Source organism: Vigna radiata, chromosome 6 (assembly GCF_000741045.1).
Source record: "Vigna radiata var. radiata cultivar VC1973A chromosome 6, Vradiata_ver6, whole genome shotgun sequence".
In the NCBI taxonomy this organism is placed as follows: domain Eukaryota; kingdom Viridiplantae; phylum Streptophyta; class Magnoliopsida; order Fabales; family Fabaceae; genus Vigna; species Vigna radiata.
The window spans coordinates 30793661-30807591 of NC_028356.1; the positions used below are offsets into that span (position 1 = coordinate 30793661).

Here is a 13931-nt window from a genome sequence, read left to right on the forward strand (position 1 = left end):
TCACAAGGCCACTCTGGGGAGGAGAAACTCGATTTTGACAGACATGAGAGATGAAGCTTCTTCAATTTCATTCGTGCTATCTGTTTGGGGTAAGTGGTGAGAATCTAGAAGGAGAAAAAACAGTTTTCCACTGATTACTGTTGCCGCCGTGCTCATCTTCATAAGATTCAGAGTTCTTTCAACAAGACGAAAACACATTGACAGATAGTTTCCAGAAATAACTCTGGATTTTGCAGCCTCCTTGCCTTTGCTGCACATATGTATAAAGGTCAATTTCCATAATTTTCTTTACATCATCAAACCATTGGAAACGACCGTGTGTCTGCATTTCTGTAAGATAATAAAAAAAAATGTTATCTATAATCTATAGTTATATATTATGTAAACATCTTAAGAAAAAAAATACAAGCAGAGTGTACACCAAAAACAGGAAATTGTTACCTCTATATATTAGTGTGGAAGTATTGATGTTGGATGATTTACAGTGAAAACAATCTTACTCAGAGCATTGCAATGGTGGCGCAATAGGAATGAGTAGCCGTAGATCATAATCTGTCTGGCTTGCCACCATTGCTGTACTCGAAGAATGTTGAGATGAAACATAATCTGAATTAAAGAAAAGAAAATGTGTATTACATTAACAACATTCAGGATGAGTAGTGTTAAGTAACAGCAAGACCTTCCAATAGGAATTCTTATCAGACAACTGCATAAAATTCGTTGGTGCATCAAGAATTTACAATAGCTATTCATTATATAAAACTCTTGCCTTCTTTCTTGCCATAGGAATTCTTACAACCCTGACATCCACATCCACTAGAGCATCCAACTTTAGCCTTTTCCAAATATTAGAAAGAAAATGGTGATATTAGCAGGAGATTAAAGGGGTGAAATGTTTAGAGCATGAGGAAATTGACATATACACACAACCTGATAACATTCGCAATACTTTTTCAGACATGTAGATCTTTTGCATTTGCAACCTCTTTTGTGTCTTGCAGAATTTTCCTGATTGCGGGATTCAATTTGTCGTCTACACTCCATGATCATACCTTCATATTGTGGTCTGTTTAAGCAGTCTTCGCAACCACAAGTGCCCATGCAGTAGACTCCGGCATTAAAACACTCACAGTAACTGCAATGTGCTCAAATAAAAAAGACACATACTGTGTTATATCATATAAAATGAGATACCAAAACATACACAGATTCACTTACAGTTTTATACATTTACTCTTCTTACAGTTGCACCGTCTACAGCCACCTTGATTAGCAGGAACTGATGTTTTCTTCCTGAAGAGCAATGCAATGTTTGGTCATGCAACTAAGCATATAAAGAGTAGAAATCGTGAATTATTATAAGATAAGATCACAAAAACTGACTTTTTCTTGCCGGGGCTAGGAGATTTGTTGAATTCCTCGGAGTTTCCAGCACCCGTAGCATCACCTTCATGACTATCAATTCTAGCTTCAACCGTTGATTCCCCATTGACATTAGACGAAAGTATGGATCTCTTCATGTTCATCCCTGGTGAATTATCTGGTAAAGGTAATTTTCCACAACCTTGCTGAGGATTCACGGTGGAACTAACAGATTCTACCAGCTCCATCCTTTTCACGTTGTTTGAAGTTGCATTCAGTTTTTCATGGGAATTGTTACTTCCAATAGCACTGGAAGCACCTTCCTCAAATTGTAGGCGGCGTCTTCCAACATCATGGTACTTCATAGTGGCCTACAGTGATTGCAGTAATTATTATTATATATCACAAGAAAATATTCATAGACTCGCAAAAACAATGTAAATTCCAGACAAGACAACCTAACTACAACTCTTTATCCTACGAAAGAACAACAAAATCCAACTAAATGTCAACCCAACTCCAAAGGACTACAACGAAATAGAAAACAAGTTTGATTATATTATATCAGAGCCATCTTGCAAGATATTCTCTGCAGTTATAATTGAGGTCGGCACCATCTAATTGTGAAAAGCTTCGCATCCTTTAAGATCATGCAGAGGATCAGGCATCGGCTGAGGTGTACAATTTTCATGATCCAATCATAATTTTCCACAAGCAGAACTTAAAAGTCTATGAATCCTTCAAAGGAATTAAAAACATCTAAGTAACACTGATCATAAATGATGTGATATATGTTAAAATTATATATAGAGACAGCAAGAACCTGTGGTTCACCTGAGGAAGTAGTGGATCATGACCATATCGTTTCTCAACATCACCGTATACTGGTATCTGTTGATGAACCTTGCTAGAATCCTCTGATAGAGGCAAAGATTCTTTATCACCAAGACCATCTTTCGTGCCAATGTTTAATATGTTTGACTGAGTTGGGTAACTAAGTGATGTTTCAGCTGCAACTGTAGATTGTTGTTCTACATCTTCGTCAGCAAAATACATTTGATCAATATCCCCTGGATCAGCCAAATACTTATAACTAGACAAATTCTCTCCATAGTGTTGCGTATTCGCGTCAATCTTGGCGTCAAAAACGTTTTGAGTGTCAATTATAAACGTCTCTAGCAGTGGCTGATGAAAATTTGATTTCCAGCAATATCCAGGAGCTTCAAAATTTTCAGTTTGAGATTCTTGTGTCCTGGTATGAGCAAATTTAGTAAGCAAACAGCAAGTGCATTGTCAATAAACAAACATGCACATACAATTGAAGTCACAAAATAAACCTTTGCATGAACTGTCTTTGACGGTGACTAATACTTGGAGACTTGAATACAAGGGGTGGAGAATTGAGCCCTATAAAACATCGTGTGCCATGAGAAGCCTTGATGTTTATTGGTGATAAAGAGCTTACATATCTATAATAAGAAGATTCCTGAAATTAAAAAGTTGAGACTTGTTCATTTATTTATTATTCGTTATCTGATACAGCAATTGAAATCAAATAAACCAGTCTGAAACAACGTAAGCGCTGCACTTGAAAGATGGTTAAAAAATCAGGGTCAGACCAAAATCAACATGTAAAACACAATGCATACAACACCCATTTGAAAAAAAAAGCTCTTTTCTTTCTCTCCACAATTCACTTTACACATTAATGCTATGTGGCTTCAAAACTTTCAGAGGGTAGAACACCATCACTACTGCAATTCTAGGAAACAGAGTCAAAGCCATGGAATTTTAGTCCCTGTGACTTCATCTTGTATGATTCACAAAACCTTAAACTTGTAAACGAGTGCGGTCCATCTAAAGTATAAAACAAGCATCATCCAAGCAAGCTTGTCGGAGTAATTCACGTACCAAATAAATTCAATTCGCTTATTCCAAGATTTCCAAACCCAACATTATTCTCCAATGCAATGATCAGCAAACAAGAAACGAAAAAAGAGAAAACCAAACAAGGTTCCATTCAGCACAGTATGAAGAAAAACAACTCCCAATCCAAACCCAAAGCAATTCGAGATTCACTCAATCCCTTAAACAACCAAGAACCTCCAAATTAACTGTCTCAAATAAACAAAGAAACACACAAAAACGGCCAAAATTCTTAAGGCTTCCAAAGCTCTAACGAAAATGACCACCGAAAAAGAAAAACAAAAGCGAAATTTTTTCATGAAGTGAATGTTAAACTAAGTGAATCTACTTCTTGAAGGGATTCCGGTGAATTGTTGTTGTTGTTGTTGAGAGCGGAGGCAGAAGAACTGTCATTGTTGTTGTTCTTGGAAGGTTCTGGAGAATCCATCGTTATGAAAACAACTAACTTTCTACTACTTCTTCTTCTTCTTCTTCTTCTTCTTCTTCTTCTTCTTCTTCTTCTTCTTCTTCTTCTTCTTCTTCTGTTCTGCAGCGATTAACCCTATACTATATAAAGATTTTGCTTGATTTCTTTATTTTTTATGCTTTTAATTAATAATTAATATCTAAGGCTGTAATCGGTTCAGTGAAACGAATGATAGGAGCGAAAAGCGGCAAGCGGAAGAGTTGGTTGCCACGGCGAAGTTTTAAATGGGAGCGGGAAATCGCTCTCTCGCCTTTTCGGGTCGGGCGGGTTTCTCACTTATTCGGGTTAATTTGTTTTTTTGTTTTCATAATTACATGAATTTAGTTCAATAAAAATAACACAACAATAAAAATAAAACATGAATAATTTATTTTACTAGAACTAAATACATACCTAATTTTTTTTTTAAATTAAAATTTACCTTTATTCAATTCTTACTATTGTTCTTAGCTTCTTGTAATCTTATCAGAAGCGAATTTAGAAATAATATGAATAAGAACTAAAATCAATTAAAATGATATAACGACTAAAATAGATGGTATTTATTTTATGTATACTAAAAAAGTAAAATGATTTTAAAAAGTCAATCACATGATATCAAATATTAGAAAGATAAGATTGTGAGTTGTGAGAAGGTGAAGGATTTTGAGGAAATGTAATCTTTTATATGGTTTTAATTATAGACACTGAATTTTTATCGTTTGAATTTGAATTAATCAGTAAAAAAACAGATTTGTTATCGTATTAGATTTGAAATATTTTCGAAATTATCTATTGCGGGTAATTTCTACAAAAAAAAATGTATTTGTTTATAAATTTTAGTGTTTTTCTGTTTAGAAAATATTTCAGTATTCATTTTAGAAGGTGGGATTTTTCCTCCTTCTATTATTCTAATTAATTTATTTGTATACTTTATTCCTACATTCTAATTTTTACACGTGATATTGAGATAGTTTTCTAAAATTTCACAACCTATTTTTTTAAGTTTGAATTATCTTGAACTTCTTGTACTTCTAATTTGATTTTGAAAATATGTTACAACCTTTTTTGAGTCTTTTTTAAATCTCCATCAGAATAAAAAAAAAAGGACTTACATCTTTATTCATTTCTCTTTGGGAAAGAGGAGATCTGTCATGTTTTCCATATTAAAATGACTCATCCTTAGACTTGAATTTTATTAATTTCAGAAATATTCTTTTGTATGCGATCATGCAAAATTTTAAGAAAAGGGATGCAAGATAAGACACAAATAAATTGGTCCCAAAATAATATAATTATCTAGAGTTGTGTTCTTCGTCAAACAATCAACTTGTACCATATTCTTGTATGATAAATGAGATTATAAAATTGTTCAATAACTTAGTTAATTTATTTAGAGAAATAAGGTAAGGTATAGAAAAACATATTTTTAGTTTAAAAAGTAGGAGAAAGAAAAACATGACCAACTCTCTAATAATCAACATTTAATAGATACCATGAAGATTCAATATATTAATGAAAATTTCTATCTTTGACCGTTGAATCATGGATGAGATGGTTGAGGTGGTAATGGACATCATCGTACCAAATAGTAGAGAGGTTCACTTTTATATTCTCAATCAAATCCGGGTTTGTTGGGTGCATTTTTACGACGCGCTATTGCTCAAGCTTTTCATTTCTTTATCTAAACTTTACACGCCAAGGTTAAAAAAAAGCCTACTTATTTCGTTAGGCTTAATTACTGTTTACTTTGTTTTTGTTTAATATGATTTTTTTTTCATGTTTAATTTATTTCTATTTTGTTAAATTTTTCTTAAATTTGATCTTTTTTTCATAATATTGTTTAAATAGTTAAGAGAAGAGTGTAGAAGGTAGACAATTCCTATGATATGACGATATTTTATTTAAAATGTGCGTTGTGAGATGACCATTCTCTTCTTAATCACAAAGGTTCCATTAACTCATGGCTCCATCATGGTTGTTAAAGATGCCATCACTATCAATCGACAATCCTAGAGAGAAGTTCGACAATTTCAAAGAAGCTCGGCAGTCCCAAAGAGAAGCTCGACAATCCCAGAGAGAAGTTTGACAATCCCATAGAGAAGTTTGACAACCCAGTAAGAAGCTCGTCAACCCTAGAGAGAAGCTCGACAACTCCAAAGAAAGATTTTCACTTTATTGTGAAAAATGACGATGAATGAAGAAGAATAATGAAATTTATAATGGTGAAAAATGATGATAATGACAATTGGATTTATTATGAAGATGAAAAATGGGATGGATGAAGGGAATGAAGGCCTAGAGTGCAGATTTGTTGATAACTGAAAATAATTGAGAAGTGATGACTTTTGTGTGTGGATTTTCTGAAGAAAAAAAAATGATGGGGAATGGGTTAAATTTTTTTTTTTTATGCAGGTTTAGGGATTTTGCGTGCATGAGAGTTTCACTATTTGCATTTACAAGGTTCAAGGTGGATTCGTGTTTCGTGATGGTGTGATGAGGGAGGTTTAGTAGGTGTGTGGTTGTATGAAGATGGAACTATGATTCTGGCGCACATCTATTTTTGTGTCGTGGTGGTAGTGGACCATGGTGTTTTACAACTTACACAGGCCACTTAAACAAAAATCGCATAACTCATTCATATAGTGTCATCCTATACACTCTTTCGTTAACAATTTAGACGACACCACGAAAAAAGATTAAATTGAACATAATCTACCAAAATAGAGACCAAATTGAATGTGCAAAAAAAATGAGGACCACATTGAACAAAATAGACAAAAATAATAATTAAGCATTTTCTTTATGATGAGGTTTCAAATCAACTCATCAAAGATTGTGGATTGTAATAGTATGACATTTTTCCTTGAACCCACTCATACACCCATCATATTACACAACCCGCACCAAACATAAGGTTGAAACTCAACCACCTTACATATAACTATGAATCCCATTCATCACCCAACCCCACGAAACATAATATTTAAAACTGTTGCAGCATCAAATATGATTAAAACATCACCTAGAATCACATACCATCAAAATAATAACTAGCATAGCCTAGGCAACCCTCAATAACCCGGTTTAACCAAGGAACCTCAACCATATCCCCACAGAACTCGTGGAAACGAAGAAATCAATGCCCTTAACAGATTATACACATACATATATAAACACTGAAACCATAACTCTACATAGTCACAATGGGAACCACTCTGCATGTTCACAGTGAGAACAATTATGCATGTGCACAATTTATCATGGAAAACAAGATATAACAACCCTAACCTAACCCAACTTCATGTGCTGACACGACTTGTACATAAGAAACAAAGTATTTTAAGTATAAAACCCTAGTGTCAATCAAATGCAACCTTAAGCTACGTAGGAAACTACACGACATTGCTTTGTAAACACATATATAACACGTTATATAACGCTGCATGGAACTATCAGGATATGACAAGATCGTTACAAGACAAGCTCGTCAAATAGAAACCTTGATTTTAAAGTTTAACTAAATAACATGAAAGGAAGAAGTCTCAAAGTATAGAGAACCAAGTTCAAAATAGAAAAACACCAAACATAATTGCTAAGTTAGAAAACCAAGAGAACGAACACCAAACACTATGATAGAAAACCCCAAGACTGACCTTAAGATAGGAAACAAACATCAAATACTAATATAGAACATTGAACACCAAACACTAGGATAGAAAACCTAAAGACCAACCTTAAGATAGGAAACAAACATCAAACACTAAGAAAGAACATCCTAAATTAGAAAATCAACCTAGAGCTAGAAAAACACCAAGGAAAAATGTCAGGTCAGAAAATCCCAATTTAAGATAGAAAAACACTAGGATAGAAAACCATAAGCTAGAAAGGTCAAATGAAAATCACAACCTCACAAAATAAAAAACAAAAGATAAATATTTAAAACGCTAAGGGAAAAACTCTAAAAACATATCAAGGAGAAAAAATATGGATCTAGGAAAGAGCCAAATATAGAAATTCATTCTTGGAAGTTATCTTGCCACTCTAATGATCATTCATTCTTAATTAGAGAGGAGTGATCCATGTGGTGAAAGTAACATGAGGTCCTAGTCTAAGGTGCTCCAATATGGCCTAAGACGCGAAATAGACTAACCTTGCGTGTGTATGATAGGGTAAAACCCATTAACAATGATTCTGCATAGCAATAGAGACCGCCACAAGGTCATGACCTGCCATAGCTCGACTTCATACTATATCGGAATGGTCAAGTCTAGGTTTTTGACATGATTAAGATGTTTAATTTACTTTGTATGAAATATGATGTATGGAGTAATTTTAATATATTATGTTGGATTCTTTTTATCATTAGCTTACCCTGTGTGTATGTTCTTTGTTGGTTGTCTTTGTGTAATTGTTTCTTGGACAATGATCATCTAGTAGATATAAGGAGAGGGAAATGACGTGTATTTGAAGTAAACTTTAGTTAGAGATGACACTTTGTAGTACATATATATTTCTTTTTTTTTTTTTGTTGTTACAAAGGAATATCTTTGTACATAGTTTTTAGAATTAGTAACTTGGATACAAAGCTTGATTTATAATCCTGTTACCATATATATATATATATATATATATATATATATATTCATTTATTTATAATTTCTTTTCAAATTTTACATATGCCGCATCAAATTTTGATTTAAAAAATGAAAAGATATAACATGTAATGTTGTTGTGGCATAGTAATACCACATCTTAATCTTTTATTATTACCTAAGATAAAATGCAAAGGTGCTTTACAAAAAATATAATTACAAAGTTAATCATAAAAATATCTTTAACTACTTAAACAATTTAAGTAACAAATTATTTTTCATTCTGAGTAGAAATAATGGGGAAGTGAATAAGAAATATCTATTAGATAAGAATTTGCTCACCAGTCTTCTTTATTTATTATTAAAAAAATTTCAAAATGTTTACCCAATCCATGTGCACTCTAGATAGTTCACCAGGTTTTCTTATTATCATAATAACAGGTTATAACTTTAATTGGCTTAATAACATTTTTTGATGTTACACAGTGATTTAATATTTTTTATTTACTTTTTACTTAATGTGGTTATTACATTTTTAAAACAAATTAAATGTGTTTCTTTGGTTATATTATAATGTGAACGTGTCATTCTTTATTTTTTCTATGAAAATAAATGATACACATGTAAAAAGAGTTGATGATGATATTAACAAATAATAGTTCATTATCTTTAAATTAAAATAACAAGTTTACTGCTTTGAAAACTTTTAACAATTAATATTATATTGTAGGATTTTATCAATATTGCGTCTAACTAAGTAAAAGATAACAAAGACGAAAACTCGTTTTTATACTAGTTAACTTCAATTGAGGTATGTCCACTTATTCTTTAAATATTCTTAAAGAATTTCATTAACTTTAACAAATTACAATGAGTTTCATCACTCTTAGTTTTACAATCCAATTGGCTAAAACTGCTCAGCTTCTTCTTAATTAAACAAACCAAGTATTTCAAATCACTCCTGATTATCCAAAAACAACAAAGTGTTTTTAAAACAAGTATAGATAAAAAAAAATCTCTTAGATAGAATATTAATCAATATAACGTAGATTTGAAAAGACTTATTACAAATATATTTTCTTAAAGCTAGACGATGCACTATTTAAGTCAGAGAATTTTGAATTTTGGAAGCGTAATAATATGTGCAATTATTCATTGTTCTTCTCTTCATCAATGTTCTTCTATTTATAGAAAATTTCAAAAAAGATCCGTTACTCTAGAGCATTGACTTTAAAAGAATTGTTATAATCTTTTATACATTGTTAGACGCTACTTTGCTTTTGTAGAGAAACTTAGTTACTATATGGATTGGGCAGACAAAAAACAACGAACAAACGTTTCTAAAAAGTCTTCATATTTCTCTACATTCTTCTTAATCAATACAAAACTTTTGATTACATTGTATTATCCTGATATGATATGCTCAGATAAAGAAAAACTATACAACAGACCAAAAAATATGATATGCGCAGATAAAAAGAGACTATACAACAGACAAAAAATACTATTCGTACATTGAATTTAAAACATTAAATGTTTAGCGTCATCCGTGTACTTTAGCATTTAGTGTAGTCCATGTATTATATCATTTATAATAGTGTGTTCTTTATATTGTTTGCATTTAGGATATTATATATATATATATATATATATATATATATATATATATATATATATATATATATATATATATATATATATATATTTTGGTAAATTATCCTATATAGTATTTTTTTAGATACTATTTCGTTAGAGAATTTCATTAAACTCCAAAATAAAGGTTCATAAAGATCTTAAGATAAAGTAAACATTAATTATCAACTCTCTTTGCAAAACATGACAAACACAATTAAAAATAAATAACAAAAATATATAATTATTATTATACATATAAAAACTAAACATATAATTAAACAATTTTAATAAAAAAACATTTATTGACATGACCAACATATGTATTTGAAAATGAGACGTGAAAAATTTTATGGAAAAATAATAAATAAAAATATTAAACTAAAATATTTAATTTATTAAAAATAATTTTAAGAAAACTTTATGGTTAACTAAAATTTATTGAAGTATTTTGTGAAACATATATTAAAGAATTAAATTTTTCTTTAATATCGAACTTCTCTCACAAGGAATTGATTTGGTATTCTTGATTTCACATGTTTAATAAAGAAAACACAAATATTTCCATAGTTGACCTTTTAATAAATTTCACAATAAAAATGTAGCCACGTTGATCATATCATTTTTAATTCGGGAGACTTTTTTAAGAAAATATAAAAAGTTGGCAACCGTACGTGTTCTTGCCCCCATGCAACCTTTTCATCTACATAAAAGAAACAAGAAATCTGTATGTTTGAAAATTAACATTTATGTGCTCCTTTTATTAAATTTTAATCATATTTTTCTTAAAAGCTTATATACTTTTTGGCTTCATTAATATTGAAATAAATATAATTATTTTTTATATATAAATATCAATACTAATTAAAATATAGAGATAAATTATTAGCGTATTCAAACACAAACCATACTCAATATTAGCGTACGCGTGTATTCCCAGTCACGAGTTTGAGATAGATCCCTGGAAAATTTATATATATTTTTTTATTGTAAAACTAATGGTAAACAAGATAATTGTTTTAATTACATATATTTTTTATTACTGTATATTAATTTTATATAAGTTTTTAAATACGTATATCATGTTAGAGTATAAAGGAAGAAAGATGCGAGTGAATTATTATTACACAATCGTCATCGTAGTTGTCAGAACAAACAATTTTAGAATAATTTGATGTAATGGTAATGAAGATCATTCTCACACCTATAATGTTTCCTGGGATTACAAGCATACAACTTATTTCTTTTTTTTTTTATACGTGAAAAGGATGTTTTTGAAGTTTTCTTTGATATATTATGTATATATCAGTATTATAACTTTGATTACTGTGAATAAGTTTTTACTTTTATGGATAGACAAATAATTAATAAAAATATTAAACTAAAATATATAATTTATTAAAAATAATTTAAGAAAATATTTATTGATTAACTAAACTTTTTTGAAGTATTTTGTAAACATATATTAAAGAATTAAATTTTTCTTTAGTATCAAACTTTCTCTCACAAGAATTGCATTTAGTATTCATGTTTTCGCATGATCATTAAAAAAAACCAAATATCTCCATAGTTCACCATTTAATAAATTTTCACAATAAAAATGTAGCCACGTTGATGTGACCATATCATTCGCCTTTTTAATTCGGGAGACTTTTAAGAAAAAAATAAAAAATGGCAAGAGATATTAATTTTTTATTGTCAACCCATGCAACCTTTTCATCTCCATAAAAAGAAAACAGAAATATGCATGTCTGAAAATTAACATTTGTGTGCTCCTTTTAAGTTTTAATCATATTTTTCTTAAAAACTTATATACTTTTTGGCTTTTATAATATTGAAATAAATATAATTATTTTTAATACATAAATATCAATACTAATGCCATCGTGGGGCTCAAAATCATTATTTCTTGTGGAGTTTCTTTGAGCTTAACTTCATCTTATAGTCTAGCACTTATAATTTCAGTCTAGGCTATGGTGGTCGACTATACTATTAAAGTCGTGATGCGGGTAGTCTAATTTTGTATTGAAATCATAAGGAAATGAATGAAAATGTTGGTAATTATCATCTATGTTGATAAGTCAAAGGACAAAAATGTTAAGTCACACAAAGGTGATTAGAGATTCATCTACAAAATGAGTTTTACAACTCAATAGAGTTGTATATCACAATTACTTTTAAGGAAGTATAAGTACTACATTACCAATGAATATAGAAAAAAAAAACCTTAATTTTAAGATTAGGTTAGTTAATTTTTGTAATGTAGGTTTTGGTTTTTAGTTGTATAATTAGTTTCTAGAACCAATATGATTATGTTTTAGTTTATTTTCATAGTAAACTAAAAGGGATAGTGATGAATAAATGGGCCTAAATGGTTAGATATAAATACATGGAGCAGGAAGGGTCCAACTTTAAAGCAAGTAGAAATTGAAAATTTGCCAAGTACCTTTTATGTATTAGAATTGTGTCTTCAATTGAACTATTAATGATCATTTATAATAGGTTTAATGTTTTGATAGATTTTTATTTTCGTCTAGAATTTGAAATAGGTCTCGTTCTTGTTCGATGTCTCAATTGAGTCCTTATTTTTGTAAAATTTAAATAATTAGATTTAAATAATTAGAGGTACTTAAGGACAAACTGGACAAAAGAAAATAAATTAAGTGTAGCCCTGAAATTGAGAAATCTAAATCAGATTGGAAAAAGAAATATTGAGGATTCGTATTAGGGTTTGTGGGAGAAAAAAAAACCGTTCTTTGTTCGATTGGAAGGGATGGATAATGAAATGCAGAAGTCGCATGCGATGTTAAACTGTCGTTTTTCCAATTTGACGGCAAGCCTCTAATTGTTTTAATCTTACAAAAATAAGGATCCAATTGAGACACCAAACAAAAATTAGACCTAATGGACGAAAATATAGACCTACCGAAATATTAAACTTTTAAAATATGAATATATTGTACATGTTTTGCCACCTAAACTAATTCATGTCAACTTGGTTAGGAACATGGTGGCAAAGGTGATGTTGCTTCAAAAAGAACAAATTTGTCACCAAAGACAAACCCAATTTCAAGTCCACAAGTTCACCTCAAATACACATACCAAACATTGTTTTTCCTGGTAACTAAAACCAAGTATTTTATTTTCTGTTTTATCAATTACTATGTCAATATATATTAACAAATAAGACAATTGAATTCAAAAAAACTATAAAAGGTTAAACAAACAAAGGTTTTGAAGTAAGCTTAAAAGTAAGGAAACAAAGACTATGAAAAGACCTAAAACCAAAGACTATGAATAGTCTTGTACTTTTCAATTGGCCAACCTAACAAAAGCAAACATATTAGATTTGTGTATATCAACACTATAATTATCTAAGATGTGCTTGGAATCTAATTTGGAGTCTAAATAGAAATTTACATTGTTAAAACCAACCTTATGAAAAATTCAAATAGGAGAGGCCAACCAATGTATGAAATTAGTTTTGTCAATGGATGAAAGACATATATAATGAAAACAAAACACTTCCAAAAATCAAACGACAGAGTTTATTAGGGTACACTGAAATAAACTCACTCACTTCTTCTGTCGATAAATACAAAACTTGTGTCCAATAATAACACTATTGGTAATTAACATTTACCGAAGAATGATGGTCCTCGATTCATTGATAAAATGCAGTTTTCCTATAGTGTATTTCCACAATCTATGTCTAAACTTTGTCTACATTCGTTTATAACAAAAGCAACTTTTATGTTATAATTAATAATAGTATTGGATTGTATGTTCCTAGGAAAATTTTTACACAAGGCTCTCTATCTTTGATTACAAACAAAAATTGGATAAGAAGCTAATTCAACTTACAAACCGGTCATAAATAAGGTAAGAATGCGACCCTTATATAATATATTCTGAGTCGTAGATGTAAAATTTTTTGAAGATCTTTAGAAATTTTAATTATTCTTATAACA

General features: G+C 30.2%; 1 pseudogene; it reads right to left on the reverse strand.

Annotated features, from left to right (window-relative positions):
* Positions 1-3715, reverse strand: LOC106763694 (annotated as a pseudogene).
* Positions 3716-13931: the final 10216 nt, after the last annotated feature.